Consider the following 15,641-nt stretch of genomic DNA (forward strand, 5'->3'; position numbering starts at 1 on the left):
TATGCTTCAGGCTTGCGTGATGGATTTCTTGAGTAAGTGGGATGATCACCTGCGTTAGGTTGAGTTTGCATATAATAACAGCTATCGGGCGACTATTGTCATGACTCCCTTCGAGGTGTTGTATGGCAGGCCTTGCAGATCCCCGAGTTGTTGGACCGAGGTTGAAGAGCACTGTCTCCTAGGTACTGAGCTTGTGCAGAGGACATTAGAGGCCATCGATATCATTAGACAGAGGATGTGCACGACTCAGTCAGCAGAAGAGTTTTAAAGAACATCGGCGTCCTCCCTTACAGTTTACCATTAGGGACAATGTGTATCTCAAGGTCTCACCCAGGAAGGGTGTAGTTCATTTTGGAGCGAAGGAGAAACTTGCCCCAAGGTTCATTGGACCTTTCGAGATCATTGGGCACATTAACGCTATGGCTTATCAGCTTGCCTTGCCACTTTAGTTGTCTGGCGTTCACAATGTCTTCCATGTTTCTATGTTGCGGAAGTGTGAGTCAGACGTCGTTCCCGTGATAGATTGACAGCCTTTAGAGGTTCGTGAGGATGCTTCTTATATTGAGCAGCTAGTTCGTATCCTTGATCGAAAGGAGCAAGTCCCCTTGGTGAAGGTTCAATGGGGTGATCATAGTGTGGATGAGGCATCTTGGGAGCGAGAGGCTGAGATTCGCGAGCGTTATCCCCATCTCTTTGATGTTTAATTATATTTGTATGTTATGTTTCTGATTGTATATATAGTGATATGATTTCCCTTCCTTTGTGAGCTTTGTTTAGTTTAGGTTGTAGTATAAATTTTGAGATGAAATTTTCTGTTAGGAGGGGAGAGTTATAAGACCCGTAACCTCGCGAGACCTTCTGTACACTTCTACTTAAACAATGACATGTTCACAGTGGACCACATCAACGAGTTTTGATCATTACCCTACTTTTGTACCGTGATGCCTCGAGACTTGTACCTTAGCGACTAGGCGGGTGCTTCGATTCCAACGTCAAGCAGCATGCCCCAAAATTGTGTTACAATTTTGGCACAATCTGAGATGGGTCGCACAATGCATGAGGGCCCCACTTGAATAAATCCCCATGTTGTCAAATCAATCAATCCATCAATAATTTAATCCATCAATCCATCAATCAAGCCATCCATTACTCATGTCACCCTCTCCCTATTAGTCAAATAAACCCATATCATTCTCATGCAACCCATACCCCTACCTATGCTAGCCATCATTCTCTTATTCTTTTTCTCACCATTTTACCCCTCCATCTTCCCTTTATTCCCTCCCTATCCTAAAATCTCTACCACAAAGACTCCTTAACTCCCTCTCATTTTTACCATTTCCTAACAAGAGTAGAGAGTGATTAAGAGAGAGAAAGAAAAATATTAGAAAGAATAGGGAGAAATTAAGAGAGAAAGAAAGAAAAGAAAGAAAGATTAGGGAGAGATTAAGAGAAAAGAAAGAGAGCTCGTGAGACTTTTAGGAAAGATCAAGAGAGTAAGGTAAGAGAATAGAGAAAAGAGTGAGATTAAAGAAGATTAGTGGGCCATCCGATCGCCGATCCGAGATGATTCAATCGTCCATCCTTCTAAGTAAGTGCATGGGAGGGTCAAAACCCTCCCGTGGGCCCACAAGGGTGGGACCCACCTTGATCATGTATTGAGTATGTGGTGGACCCCATAATGGTGGGGGGCCACCCTGATGGCCGGATTTATTTCCCTTCCTTTCCATTTCTTTTCTTATTCTCATGGTGTTGTGGGACCCACAAGTGGGCCACACTATTGGAGAGTGTGTCCCGCAATCTATCATAGTGTGAACCATCTTATGTGGCCCACTATGATATTTATTTTCTTTTTAAACCAATTAATTGTGTAAGCACACTTGGATGGTGAAAATATTCTAAAAATGGATGTGACCCAAAGCTTCTTGGCCTCACCATAAGTTGGACATTCAAATGGATGGAGTGGATTTCCTAGGTGGGCCCTACCTCACCTTTAAAACGCAAGAGAGGGAGAGGGGTAGTGGCACTGTCATTATTAGACACAAAATGTCCAAAGACGTCTATGGCACAATTACCTTCTAAAGCCACCACGTGGACTTCTCTCTCATGTGTGTGTGTGTGTGTATCATCCACACCGTCTATCTGATTTCCCTTCTCATTTTAGGTGTTGAGCTAAAAAATGAAGCTAATCCGAATCCCAGGTGGGCCATACCACAAATGCTAAGGGGTTGTGTTACCCATGTCATTTCTTACTTCACATGGGAGGTTTAGAGTTAGTTTTCACTCGTGGGACCCATATTGATGTATTTCTTAGTTCCACACTATCCATCCATCTGCTGGCTTATTGTAGCCATGGAGCCCAAAAATCTACCCAATCCAACCATCAGGTGGACCACACCGCAACTGATGGTGGTAGTAGGAGCACCCCCTCACGTCAACCATGTAGACATAGGGTGGGGGCGTCCCAACTATGGATCCCACCTTGATGTATTTGTTTAATCCATGCCGTCCACCACCTTCTCCATGTCATTTTAGGCTGGAGACAAAAAATGAGACAAATCTGAGTTCCTAGCGGATTGCACCGAGGGAAGCAAAGTCCCACTATTGGAACTTTCTAAGGCCTACTGTTGTGTGTATAAGTGGTGGACCTATCCATCATTAGACTCCTTTGGTCCATAGAGAGCTAGCCGATATAATGGATGGATTAGATTATCCACTTGGGGCCCACATTAATAGTGTATGCAAAACATACAACGAATATAATAAAAACTTGAAAAATGCATGAATGCCATGCACGTGGGGCGGTGACCCATTCTTGGCCAAATTCGGGTCTCATAAGTGGGACCTTGTTATGATTGAAACCACACCATCCACTGTCTTTTCAAGATTATTTCAAGCATTGGGCCAAAAGATGAGATAGATTCGGGTCTCAGGTGGGCCACAATGAGGGAAACAAACCATTGCTGTTGAAATCTTCCAAGGCCCCTTGTGGAGTCCCTGTTTGTCCAAATCAACCCAAATCAAAGTTCATTAGACCCTCTTGAGATGGACTATGTAGTGAATGGAGTAGAAAATCCACGTGGGGCCCACACTGATGGTGCATAAATAAAAAGAGAGAAACAAAGAAAAAGGAAAGTGTCACTAGGCACGTGAGGGAGGAAGCCTCCTTGTGCTGCCCCCACACATGGGACCCTACATGATGTATGTATCATATCCACTCCATTCATCCGTCTTATTAAACCATGTTAGGCCATGGGCCCAAAACTCATGTTGATCCAAATCTCAGGTGGGTCGTACCATAGGGTAATGTGGGGGGTAAAAACCTCTTGGACTTTGGGATTTCTTGGTTTTGGGATCCCTTAGACTTAGGAATCCCTAGTTTTGGGATCCCTTGGACTTGGGAATCCCTGGAATCGAGATCCCATAGGTCTTTGGTTATATTTAGCATTTTGAATCCAAATCCTTAAATTAGTTGGTGTGTGAATGTTGAAACTATGTTTTTATTAAATCCATTTAAGCATATATTTTGCCTGAACTGATGAAATCTCAAGACTCAGATGGCCCATGAACATATGATCACATCCTAGTGACTAACCAATGATCTGTAACCGTCAATTTACATTAGCAATGATTAGACGGTGCAGATCATTTACTAAAGTAATTATAGTGATGTCATTGATAATCTGATTATTTTGGGGCATCATTAGTGGGCAATGTGCCCAAATGGATTGGTAGCATAGTGACACACGTGTTGTACATTTGGGTGTCATTGATAATCTGATTATTTTGGGGCATCATTAGTGGGCAATGTGCCCAAATGGATTGGTAGCATAGTGACACACGTGTTATAATGTGGGTGCCCATCCTGGTCACTCCCAGTGGACCCCACCTTGTTATATATATATATATATATTCTATTCATGCCTTGCATGCTACATGAGAAGCTGACATTAGTCTAACGTGGGCCATACCACATAGACTTCTATATGTCTAGTGGGGTATGTCGTTCAGTTCTCACTCTCTGTATATGATGTGTCGATTAAGGCTGATTATTGTCTGATATGTCTGATAACATGTTAGTGTACTTGGTCTGGTAGGACACACTAAGAACATGCTTAGTATAATGATCGCATGTCCAGACATATGCCCATACGCATCATTTGTATGCATGTTGTGGGTGGTGATTGATCATAGCATATGCTATTGGGCTGAGATACTTAGGGGACTCCATATAAGTAGGGTTGCCCCATATGATTGCACTGTACGTACAGGTTTGATGCATGACTTGGATGGTATGACTCATGCATTTCGCATCTTGTATGTCATGATCACTTTATGCCCTAACGACATTAGGGTTATGGCCTCCACAAGCATATTGTGGATGACCAGATTGGATACCGAAAATATCTATTCTAGCATTAGGGCATTATGGATGTCCTTAGGTGAAAGTCCCTAAACCCTTATGGTACCAGTAAGATACTTCAACGTTGAGGCCGAGTAGATAACATGAGCACCCGAGTGTCGAATACCAGTAAGCTGCGTCTCCCACTGTGTCATGGTCGGTTGAAAAGGGGTGTGACCTTATCTGCCCGAGGGTAGGGGACTGTAAGCTAGGTTGAGTTTGACTAGCTCGTAAATGGGTTCACTATCGACGAACCAGGTGGGCATTGTCATACCACTGGCAAGGTGGATAGTGGGGTCTCTTCCACTCACTTGGTTATGCGTGCGATGGGGTGGTAGCCAGTGTTGGAGTGTACTAGACCCCGGTGATGTTTTCATTGACGAATCGTACTGATACGTGGACTAGTTGTGGATTGACATGCTTGCATTGCATCTCTAGCATATGACATTCAGCCATGTAGGCCTTGCATTGCATAACCTTGGTATGGCTAACATCATTTATGGACTTGCCAGTTTAGCCTTCCATCATTTTCGCTTATTCTGACATTTGTATACTTGGCACAAGCATTGTGCACACATGCATGCACTCTATAAGCTTCGTAGTAAGCTTATGCACGTTTGTGATGTGTAGGTTATGCTAGACCGCAACAACATTAAGGTAGGAGCATATGCTTGATCTTTTGGAATTTTGTAATATGATGTATTTTCCTTTTAACATTGTGCTTAAATATTATATTAGTGGATATGTGATGATGTTTTGGTGACTTAGGTACACTTATGATTATGCTCCTTTATAAAAAAAATACCTTAAAAATCATCCTTGTAAGATCTCAAGATCGGAACTTGGTGCATGAGAGCTAGGAGCGGGGAGCCGAGAATGGGATAATACGGAGGCTGTCGGCACCTGACTCGGTGGTCGAAAATTTTATGAGCCTGGTTCCCAAGTTTGGGGCGTGACATAAACAGCCTCCGATGACATTGAAGGATTGTTCAATGATATCGAAGGTATTTTCGATGACATGAAAGTAACGTAATGCGAAAGGCATTACATAGTGCGAAAAAGCGTAACTTCCGGATTCAAGTTACGCTCGATGACATCGAAGGCGTTACGTAGAGTATGTAAATTTGATGCAGTTTCCAAAGACGGTTGGACAAAGGCTATAAATATAGGTTATTTAAGGAGTTCTAAACATGAATTAGGTTTTAAGAAGTAGAGCCAAAGGGTAGAGCAGTTTCCTAAGAGTTTTTCTTCATTCCTTATTTATTTTTGAAAAGGAGAACTTAAGATACCCTAGAGGGGGGGGGGGGGGGAGGAGGTGAATAGGACAATACCAAATAATCAAAATAAATGTTGAATATGTAAATAAAATAAAGATCTCAATTTCTTGAGTATTGAAACCTTGATTCCAAATAATTCGTAGGATAACCTTCACCTAAAGTTTTAGGTAAGATAACCTTATTTCACGAATTTCTTTAAAATCAAGACTCAAACTTGCAAGAGTAAATTAAAGTATTACAACATTCACCACTCAACTGAAATTAAATACATTCAATCCACCACAAATAGAAATAAAACATTTACCACATAGCACAAAGAATTATAGTGGTTCGGTACTTTAAAAACAGCCACACCTACTCCACTCCCAAAATTACTTCCCTCGTAATTTCGGCTTTCATTATGAAAAGGTTTTCTTAGGGTCGCCTTAATAACCTTATACAATTCTTGTGATTTTTAAGGGCTATCACAATAAAAAGCCAAACTGAGATTTTAACAGGCTATCTCAGACAAAACCTTAAACTGAGATTTTAACAGGCTTTCTCATATAAAACCTTAAATGAGATCGTAATAGGCTTTCTCAGAAAAACCTAAAAGAGTTTAGAAGGTATACTTATCTTCACCATAGAAGATGTTGCAGAAGCTTGTAACAGAAGAATCTCTTTCTTGAATGTAGATTGTTCCGTGTTCAGTCAGATAGAAAGGGTCTAGGGTTTTATTGATTTTAATTAAGTTAAATCCAAAAGCTACTTAAATCAATTCTCTTAGATATCAAAAGAAGAGTATAGTTTACTATCTTAGATTAAACTTGAAAGATCTGAGATAAAAGGGAATTAAAAAAACTATTTAAAATAAATTATAAATACCATCTAATAGCTTGCTAATAACTTGAGCGTCTTTCTCTTATATAAAAGGATTTTGATAATTAACTTCTGTAATTCGGAATGAGAGAAGAACTCAATTTATAAACAAAGAAGTTAGAACTTTGGCTAGCCCAAGTCAGGCTTCAACTAGCCTAAGTTCAGCTGATTTGGTTCAACGGATTTCAGATTGCGTGGGATAAGAATTATCTAAAATTCAATTGGCCTGAAGTCAACTTCAGCTAGCCAAATTCTCCCAAATTCTAAAAGTTGAAGCTATTGGAATTTGACCCGAGCTTTCTTGAGTTGGTCGAATTTTAAGCTCGGGCTAGCCAAACCAAAACACGAGCTAGTCGAATTTACAATAAAAAAAATTGTTATTACTTTGGGCTTGAAGTTGGGCTGGTCGAGGAAGCTCAGGCAGGCCGAATTCCAGGCAAAACAAGTGAAAAAACACATATTTAAACAATTTGGAAAGCATCTAGTCCCAAGGTCTTTCTAGGGTTTTATACGACCTAAGATATATCAAATATATGATTCTTCTTTGACTTGAACTTAGTCTCGGACTTCATCTTGAATTTAAGCTTGATCTTTTCTTGAACATTAGCCAATCTTAAGAATGGTCTTCTCTTAAACATAGACCGATCTTGAGCTTGATCTTCCTTGAACATAGACTGCTCTTGAGCTTGATCTTTTCTTGAACATATACCGATCTTGAAGATCTACTATAAAGTGGTTTTGTCTTCACGAAATTTGACAACTTATGTGTGCTTAACAAGTTAGCTTGTACAATTTTTAATGCTTTCTTTTAGGGTTTTAGATCCAATCATGTTTATGGTTGGATAAATCTCTTAGTTAGGGCAAAGAGGTGTAGCTTGTAGTGTATTGGGATGATTTTCTTGCTTTGATTCTTATTTTTCTTAAACCTCATTGATTTCTAGTTTTAATTTAAGGAACATTTTCTATTTTCTATGATTTATTGTGACTCAAATTACAATAGATGTTGTGATAGCTTTGAATATCTTTTTCTCCTGTTTTGAGATTGTGAGATTGGTAAATCCTATTGTTCACCATCATCTCCTGGGCATAGTAGGATGATGAAATTTCTTCCAATCATCACAATACTCCTTCAGGCGTGGCTAAGTCAATGAAAAGTTCAGATTTGGTTTAATTGCTTCATTTTCTAATTGGATAGGATAAGACTCCAATTCCAATTGTGTTTCTTGAATCAAAGTAAAGTAGCATCTTGATATCTACAGGTGGATCCTTGGCGCTCTAGTTTCCCTTTGATATTTGATACTGAAAGTGCTATGGTTGATTGCTCCTTTGTTTGTCAAATTTTGTGGTGCCAAAAATACTATCTGTGTCTTGTGTAGTATGAGAATTTATATATGTTTAAGGCACTGCATCACATTGCTTCAAGTTGAGAATGAAGCTCTACTTCAAGACATGCAAGGTCAAGTACATTATCCACTCCTGTAAGCTTTAAAGTTCAGAGTCTTTCAAGAGCTACGAGAGCTACATCAAAAGACAAGTTCTTGTTCAAGACTCAAGTACAACTCAAGATCAAGTACAACTCAAGACTAAAGTTCAACTCAATATAAAGTACAAATGAAGTATAATTCAAATCCAAGCTTTAGAAGATCTTAAATTCAAGCTACATCAAGTATAGAGATCTCAAGTTTCATAATCTTCAAAGGTCAACCATCATCTGAAGAAATGAAGTCTCGATGTTCATACATCACTCTCGAGGTATGATTGACCTTAGATTGACCTTAGGGTAGGTCATTTTGCATATATAATTCAAATTGAATCATTTTATAAGTGTTTGGTCTGTTCTTAGACTAGTCCTGAACTCTGTTCGACTAGTCCTAGAACTGGCTCGACCAGTCCAAGAAATTCCAAGACCAGTCCTAAGTTGTTGCAAAATTTTAGAATTTTTTGGTTGAGCTTCGACCAGTCCTAGAGTCTGCTTGACCGGTCGTGTGAACAATGCACGACTTGTTCACGATCAGTCCAGCAGCTACGACTCAAATTATAGCAACGAATTTTGGTTCCTCACAACCAGTCATGGGCAGGTCACAACTAGTCGTGGAGGGTTCACGACCAGTCATGGACAGCCTACCACCAGTCGTGGAATGGTTTTATTTGATCGTGCTCAAATTTTCAAAATGTTGTTGGTCTATGACTAGTCGTAGTGTCCACAGGACCAGTCGAAGATGCATTTTCTAAAATTATAAATAGAGCACGGATTTCAAAGTTTAATAATCCAATTCAAGTAAAATCAAGGCATCACTCTAAGAGATAAGTCAGTTTCTTTTCAAGCTACATTGTGCATATTTAGTATTCTCTTTTGTTAGTTTTGTCAATTTGATTTTGTTTCTATATTCTAATCTGATTTGAAAAAGGAATTGCTGTATTCCTTCTTCTTAGAATTAAAATCAAATAGAGCTAGCCTAACTAGTTTAATTTAAAATCAATCTAGAACCTAGAACCATTTCAAAGTGAATGTGGACATTGAACTTCTATATTCGAACTTCAACTCTGACTTGGTTCTTTCGGGCTGCAACGAAAGGAGAAATCCAGGTAATTTACATTATTATAAATTTCCTTCTTTTGGTTTTATTTTAGATTAAGCTAGAAAAATATTAATCTATTGGTTATCTAAGGAGAGCTAGAAAACTCAGAAGTGGGGTTTTTTTTTTAATTGTGTAAGCCCACTGAAAGACGCAATTGTGAGGATTTTAGGTGAACTTGAGAAAAACCTATTTGATTAGTGAATGCTAATATCCACTGTGTGAGGATATTAGGAGTGGAGTAGCTGTGTGGCTGTTGTTTAACAGTTGGTGAACACACAGGCGAACCACTATAACTCTTTGTGTTCTGTGGATGTGTGATTTATTTTTCCTATCTTTTATCATTCAAAATTATGGGATGTATGTGTGGATGTGAATGGTGTAATATTTATATTTCAAGCATTGTGGGAATGTTGTAATAGTGCAGATTTCAATTCTTGTTATTTCCTTTTATTTTCCTCTTAAGTTTGAGAATTTGATACTCATCATTCTAGTAAGGTTGTCCTGCCATAAACCCTTGATTTTTATAGTGTAAGGTTGTCCTTAGAACAACCTTTGTATCAACCTATCAATACTTGGTTATTGAGGCTGCTTTTCATTCCTGCATTGTGAATTGCTTTCCTTTATTTGGCTATCATATTCTTTCATTCTGCTATGATTTTTTAATTTGGCATAGTCCTATTCACCCTCCCCTCTAGGACATAGCTTAGCCTTTTCAAGTGGTATCAAAGCCTAATAACTCGCTGTTAATTCTTTATATTTGGATTCATTTCTTAAGCTAATCAATCTAAGCTATATATAAGATGTTAAATTTTGATAGCCTTTCAGTCACTAGACCTCTACCCTTTGATGGCACCAATTATGCCTATTGGAAAGCCAGAATGAGGATTTTCCTAAAATCCATGGATGAGAGTGTGTGGCTAGCCACAGTGACTGAATGGACCCCTCCTACCATTGAAGTAACTGGTATCGATGGATCAAAATTAATGAGAATAACACCTTATTTTTCATGGACCAATCTTCAGAAAAGTGAGAGTAGTGCAAATGCAAAAGCACTAAATACAATCACTTGCACACTATCACCGGATGAATTCAAAAGAATTATATCCTGTGATTCTGCAAAGCAAGCCTTGGATATATTAGAAATGACACATGAGGGAACATCAATTGTTAAAAAATCTAAAGTCCAAATCCTCACAACCAAATTTGAGGAATAACATATGGAAGAAAATGAAATGTTTATCGACTTCTACACTAGATTAAATGACAATGTGAAATCTATGTGGGGTCTTGGTGATAAAATCCCTGAAAGTAAAGTATGTGCAAAAATACTACGCTCACTTCATGAACGGTTCAATTCTAAGGTAACTGCAATCCAGGAACTTTGTGATACGGACAATATGAGGGTAGAGGAATTAGTTGGCTCTTTACGGACTTATGAGTTAACTTTTAATGCTCCAAAAGGTAAATCTATTACCCTTAAATCTTCTAAAAATAGTTTTTAAGAAAATAATAACAATTCTGATTTAGAAAACCCTAAAGATGATATGGCCCTTTTAGCGAAAAAGTTTTATAAAATTTTTAAAAGTAAAAAAAGGGTTGATTTTTAAAAATTGAATGATAAGAAGAAATCAAAACTTAAAACTCGAAAATCATTGAAAGACAGTTAGTGTTACAACTACCATGAATATGGGCATTTAGCAAACAAGTATCCTAAAAAGGACAAACCCAAAAAGAAGGGTATGTTGGCTACTTGGGATGAATCCTCTGATTCTGAAGCCTCTTCTGAATTAGAAGATTCTGAAACCGAGTCGGGTAGTGAAGTTAAAGCCCTTATGACTCTAGCCAAGTTCACTTTTTTAGATAATGATGATTTAACTAGTGAAGAAAATCTGAATAGTGATTGTGAAAATGAAGATGATCTTCAAGATGCTTACAATACCCTATACAAGGAAAGTTGTAAAATTGCTGTCAAACTTAAACTTCAAAAAGAAAATTTTCAAAGCTTAAAGATAATTTTAAGTCTCTTGTTTTAGAAAAATCCCATATTTCAAATTGTTTTGAAAAGACTAAATGCGATTTAGAATTCATAACCTCCCTTATTGAAAATCTTAAATCTGAAAATGAAAAACTTAAACTTGAAGTCTCTTCACTTTTGAGTTTAAAGAATACATGGAGGTATGCCCAAGGAGATCCAAAGTTAGAAAAACTTTTATCTAGATCAAGAAAATGTGGCGACCGATCTAGTTTAGGCTACGATAGAAATATTCCTCCTAAATAGAAGGATACTCCTCTCAAGTTTATGAAAGGAGAGACCTCAAACTCAAAAGGGAAAAGTACAAATCAAATTTTTTTCTAAAAATACTAAAACTTTTCAAAAACCTAAAAGCAACTATATCAACTATAAAAATCAGAACCGAAACCCTTTAGCTGAAAAAATAGTTAATTTACTTAAGGAGCTTTTAAAATCTAACTCAGTAGGTCACTCTTACAATAACTACAAACAAAAGAAGATTAATTATACTCCTAAACCCAAAACAGTTATGAAATGGGTTCTTAAGGTTACCTGCTTGGTTGTCCACACGACTTTCAAAGCTATAAGCCATTCAAAGTGGTACCTAGACAGTGGATGTTCAAGGCATATGACTGGTGATAAAGGTCTATTCACCGATCTCAAAGACATGGCTGATGGTTCAGTCACATTCGGTGATGGCAGCAACTGCAGAATTATGGGCTAAGGTACGATTCAACTCTATAACCTCCGTTTGTTTAAAAATGTTTTATACATTAAAGGGTTAAAACACAATCTGTTAAGCATATCTCAAATATGTGATAATAATTATAGTGTAAAATTTTCTAACCAAGGTTCTGAAATTTTAAATAATAAGGGTTCAGTAATATTAACTGGTCGCAAAACTTCTGAAAACTGCTATATTGTTAGTGAATCCAGCTCATCTAGTCAATCATGTTACATGGTCCATACAGATGAGACTGATTTATGGCATAAATATCTTGGACATGTACACTACCGTAATTTATATAGATTGATCAAAAGAGAACTGATAAGAGGTCTACCTAAATTACAGACAATAGATAAAATATGTGGCAAATGCCAGATTGACAAGCAAACAAGGAACTCTCACAAAAAGGTGAACTCCAATGCCTCATCAAGACCACTCGAGCTTCTCCATATGGATCTTATAGGACCTACCAGATGGAGGGTCGAGGTGGCAAAAATACATTTTGGTAATCGTGGATGATTTTACCAGATTCACATGGGTAGCCTTCTTAAGGGATAAATAAGAAACCCTTGAAGAAGTAAAAAGGATTCTCAAATGGATTCAAACGAAAAAAGGTTCTCAAGTTTGTAAGATTCGTAGTGATCATGGATCTGAATTTGAGAATAACAATTTTGAGAAATTTTGTAGCGATTAGGGAATATTGCATGAATTTTTTGCGCCCAAAACACCACAATAAAATGGAATTGTTAAAAGAAAAAATAGATTGCTTCAAGAAATGACTACTATAATGTTGAATAGTATGAAGCTATCTAAAAATTTTTGGGCTGAAGCCATAAATATTGCCTGTTATATAATCAATCGGGTTTATACAAGTAAATCTAATAATAAAACAGCTTATGAAATGTGGTTCGATAAGAAGCCTACTGTCAAATACTTTCAAGTTTTTGGCAGCAAGTGCTATATTTTATATGACCGTGAAAATCTGGGTAAGTTTGACACTAAAAGTGATGAAGGGATCTTTTTAGGATATTCGTTAAACAGTCGCGCATATCGTGTACTGAACAAGAGGATCGGTGTGATTCAAAAGTCCATCAATGTGGTCATTGATGATCACTTGAATACACTTGCCCCAAATTCAGATAATGATGAAGTTCTTTTAATTGACAAACTAGATACTTCATCAAGTCAAAATAATTCAGAACTGAGGACTGTTAAAGATCATCCAACCACTCAGATTCTTAGAAATCCTCTCACTGGTGTGCACACTCGTAAACAACTTGAAGACATATAATTATGTATGTTTTACATCCTAGATAGAACCGACTAACGTAAAAGAAGCCCTTACTGATGAAAACTGGATAGTTGCAATGTAAAAAGAGCTTAATCAATTTGTGAGAAATCATGTTTGGTACCCAATTCCTAGACCTAAAGATAAACATATTATTGAAACTAAGTGAATTTTCAAAAATAGATCTGATGAACTTTGTAATATAATTTGAAACAAGGCCAGGCTAGTTGTACAAGGGTACACTCAAATTGAAGGCATTGATTATGATGAAACCTTTGCCCCAGTATCTCATCTTGAATCAATCAGACTATTTATATCCATTGCTTGCTTTAGAAAGTTTAAAAGTTATCAAATGGATGTAGAAAGTGCATTTTTAAATGGTGATCTGCATGAAGAAGTTTATGTTGAATAACCAACGGGTTTTGAAGACCCTAAGAATACTGATCATGTCTATCGCTTTAAAAAACGGCTCTCTATGGTTTGAAACAAGCTCCCAGGGCATGTTATGAAAAATTGACCAAGTTTCTACTAAGTCATAATTTTCAAGTGAGAAGTGTTGATAAGACTCTTTTTGTTAAGAAACATAACGATCATATCTTAATAGTACAGATCTATGTTGATGATATTATTTATGGATCTACCTGTACTAACATGATTTTTGAGTTTGCAGATTTAATGAAATCTAAGTTCGAAATGAGCATGGTTGGGGAATTGAACTATTTCCTTGGGTTGCAAGTAAAACAACGACCTGTTGGTATTTTTATTTCTCAAACCAAATATGCTTTGAACTTAATCAAAAAATTCAGATTTTAGAATGGTAAGAATTTTGATACTCCTATGAGGACAACCTTAAGACTCTCAAAGGATTGTACAGGTAAAAATGTGGATCCTAAATTATATTGTAGTATGATTGGCAATTTATTTAACTGCTAGTAGACTTGATATTGCTTTGAGTGTTGGTATTTGCGCTAAATATCAGTTGATCCTAAGAGTCACATTTAACTGTTGTTGAGCGGATTATGCGATATATCGCAAGTACAATAAAATTGGGTCTTTGGTATCCACATGAGACTAGTGTTCAGTTGGCTGGGTACTCAGATGCTGATTGGGCTGGTAATATCGATGATAAAAAATCAACCAGTGGTGGCTATTTCTATATTGAAAATTGTTTAGTTTCTTGGTTTAGCAAGAAACAAAGTTCTATATCACTCTCTACTACTGAGGCTGAATACATCGCAACTGGAAATGCATGTACTCAGCTTATTTAAATGAAACGTATGTTAAGTGATTACAAAATTGCACAGGATTCAATGGTTTTATATTGTGATAATTCCAGTGCAATAAATATTTTAAAAAATCCAATCCAGCACTCATGTACCAAGCACATTGCCATTAGGTTTCATTACATTCATGAATTAGTGGAAGAAAAGTTGATATCTTTGGAATACATTCCGACCGAGACTCAACTTGCTGACATTTTCACTAAACCGCTCGACAAAAGCAGGTTTAATAAATTAAAATTTGATCTTAGTATGTGCATTCTAAATTGATTATTCATTCATGTTTGTATTATAGTATATATATATTTGATAATTTATTAGTTTAAATTTTAAATTTTTATGAAAAATGCATATTTTTGTTGGTACACGACCAGTTGAGGACGTGCTCGACCAGTCTTGGCATGACCGGTCGAGGACGTCCCACGACCAGTCGTGTAGCGCGCTGGACATTTTTTAATTTGGGGAAAAACTCTTCTTTCATATTTCTTATTCCCTCTCCAGCGAGTCGTGGCACGACTAGTCGTACCCAAATGTCTGATTTCTCAAGGTTAGTGCATCATTTCAAGTTTTTCTTGTAGATTCACATGCAAATCACTTCATTTTCTTATTTAAAGAATTTATTTCATGATTCCTTGAAAGTTTTTGGGGTTTTTCCTCCATAATCTGATCTAGAAAACCCCACTCTATTCTCTTTACATCTTAGTGTTTCTTCTTGCAAATGGATGCCAAAGGTAGAAAGAAAAATACTCGAGGTCCTTCCTCATCTCGTTCTACTCTAATAGCACGGCGCCACCTTCGATCACCCGAAGATGATCCCCCTTATGTGCGGGATTTGCGTTTGCATAATGTTATTGTGGAAAGAGCTGTTGATCTTGAACACATTGCTCCTTTCGGTCTCCTTCCACTTCTCCAAGCTGTAGGATGGGATAACATTCTACGTTGGGGTGGGTCGGCATACTAGTCTATTGCGAAAGCCATTTTTGCATGTATTTCTGAGTTTTCTTCTGAGAATTTAACTTTTTCCATTGCTAAAGAAGACCCATTTCCTGTTGATAGACACCCGATTTCCAGCCTAATGGACATACTGGTTAATGATGACGGTTTTCCACCTAGTTCTCTAGTTGAGAAACCCTCAGAATCACAAAAATGCATCCTTACTAGAGCTCTATGTAATATAGATGCGCAATGGAGTCAGAATGGGATTGCGCTCACCTCCAAA

Source organism: Magnolia sinica, chromosome 18 (assembly GCF_029962835.1).
Source record: "Magnolia sinica isolate HGM2019 chromosome 18, MsV1, whole genome shotgun sequence".
Classification (NCBI taxonomy): Eukaryota; Viridiplantae; Streptophyta; class Magnoliopsida; order Magnoliales; family Magnoliaceae; genus Magnolia; species Magnolia sinica.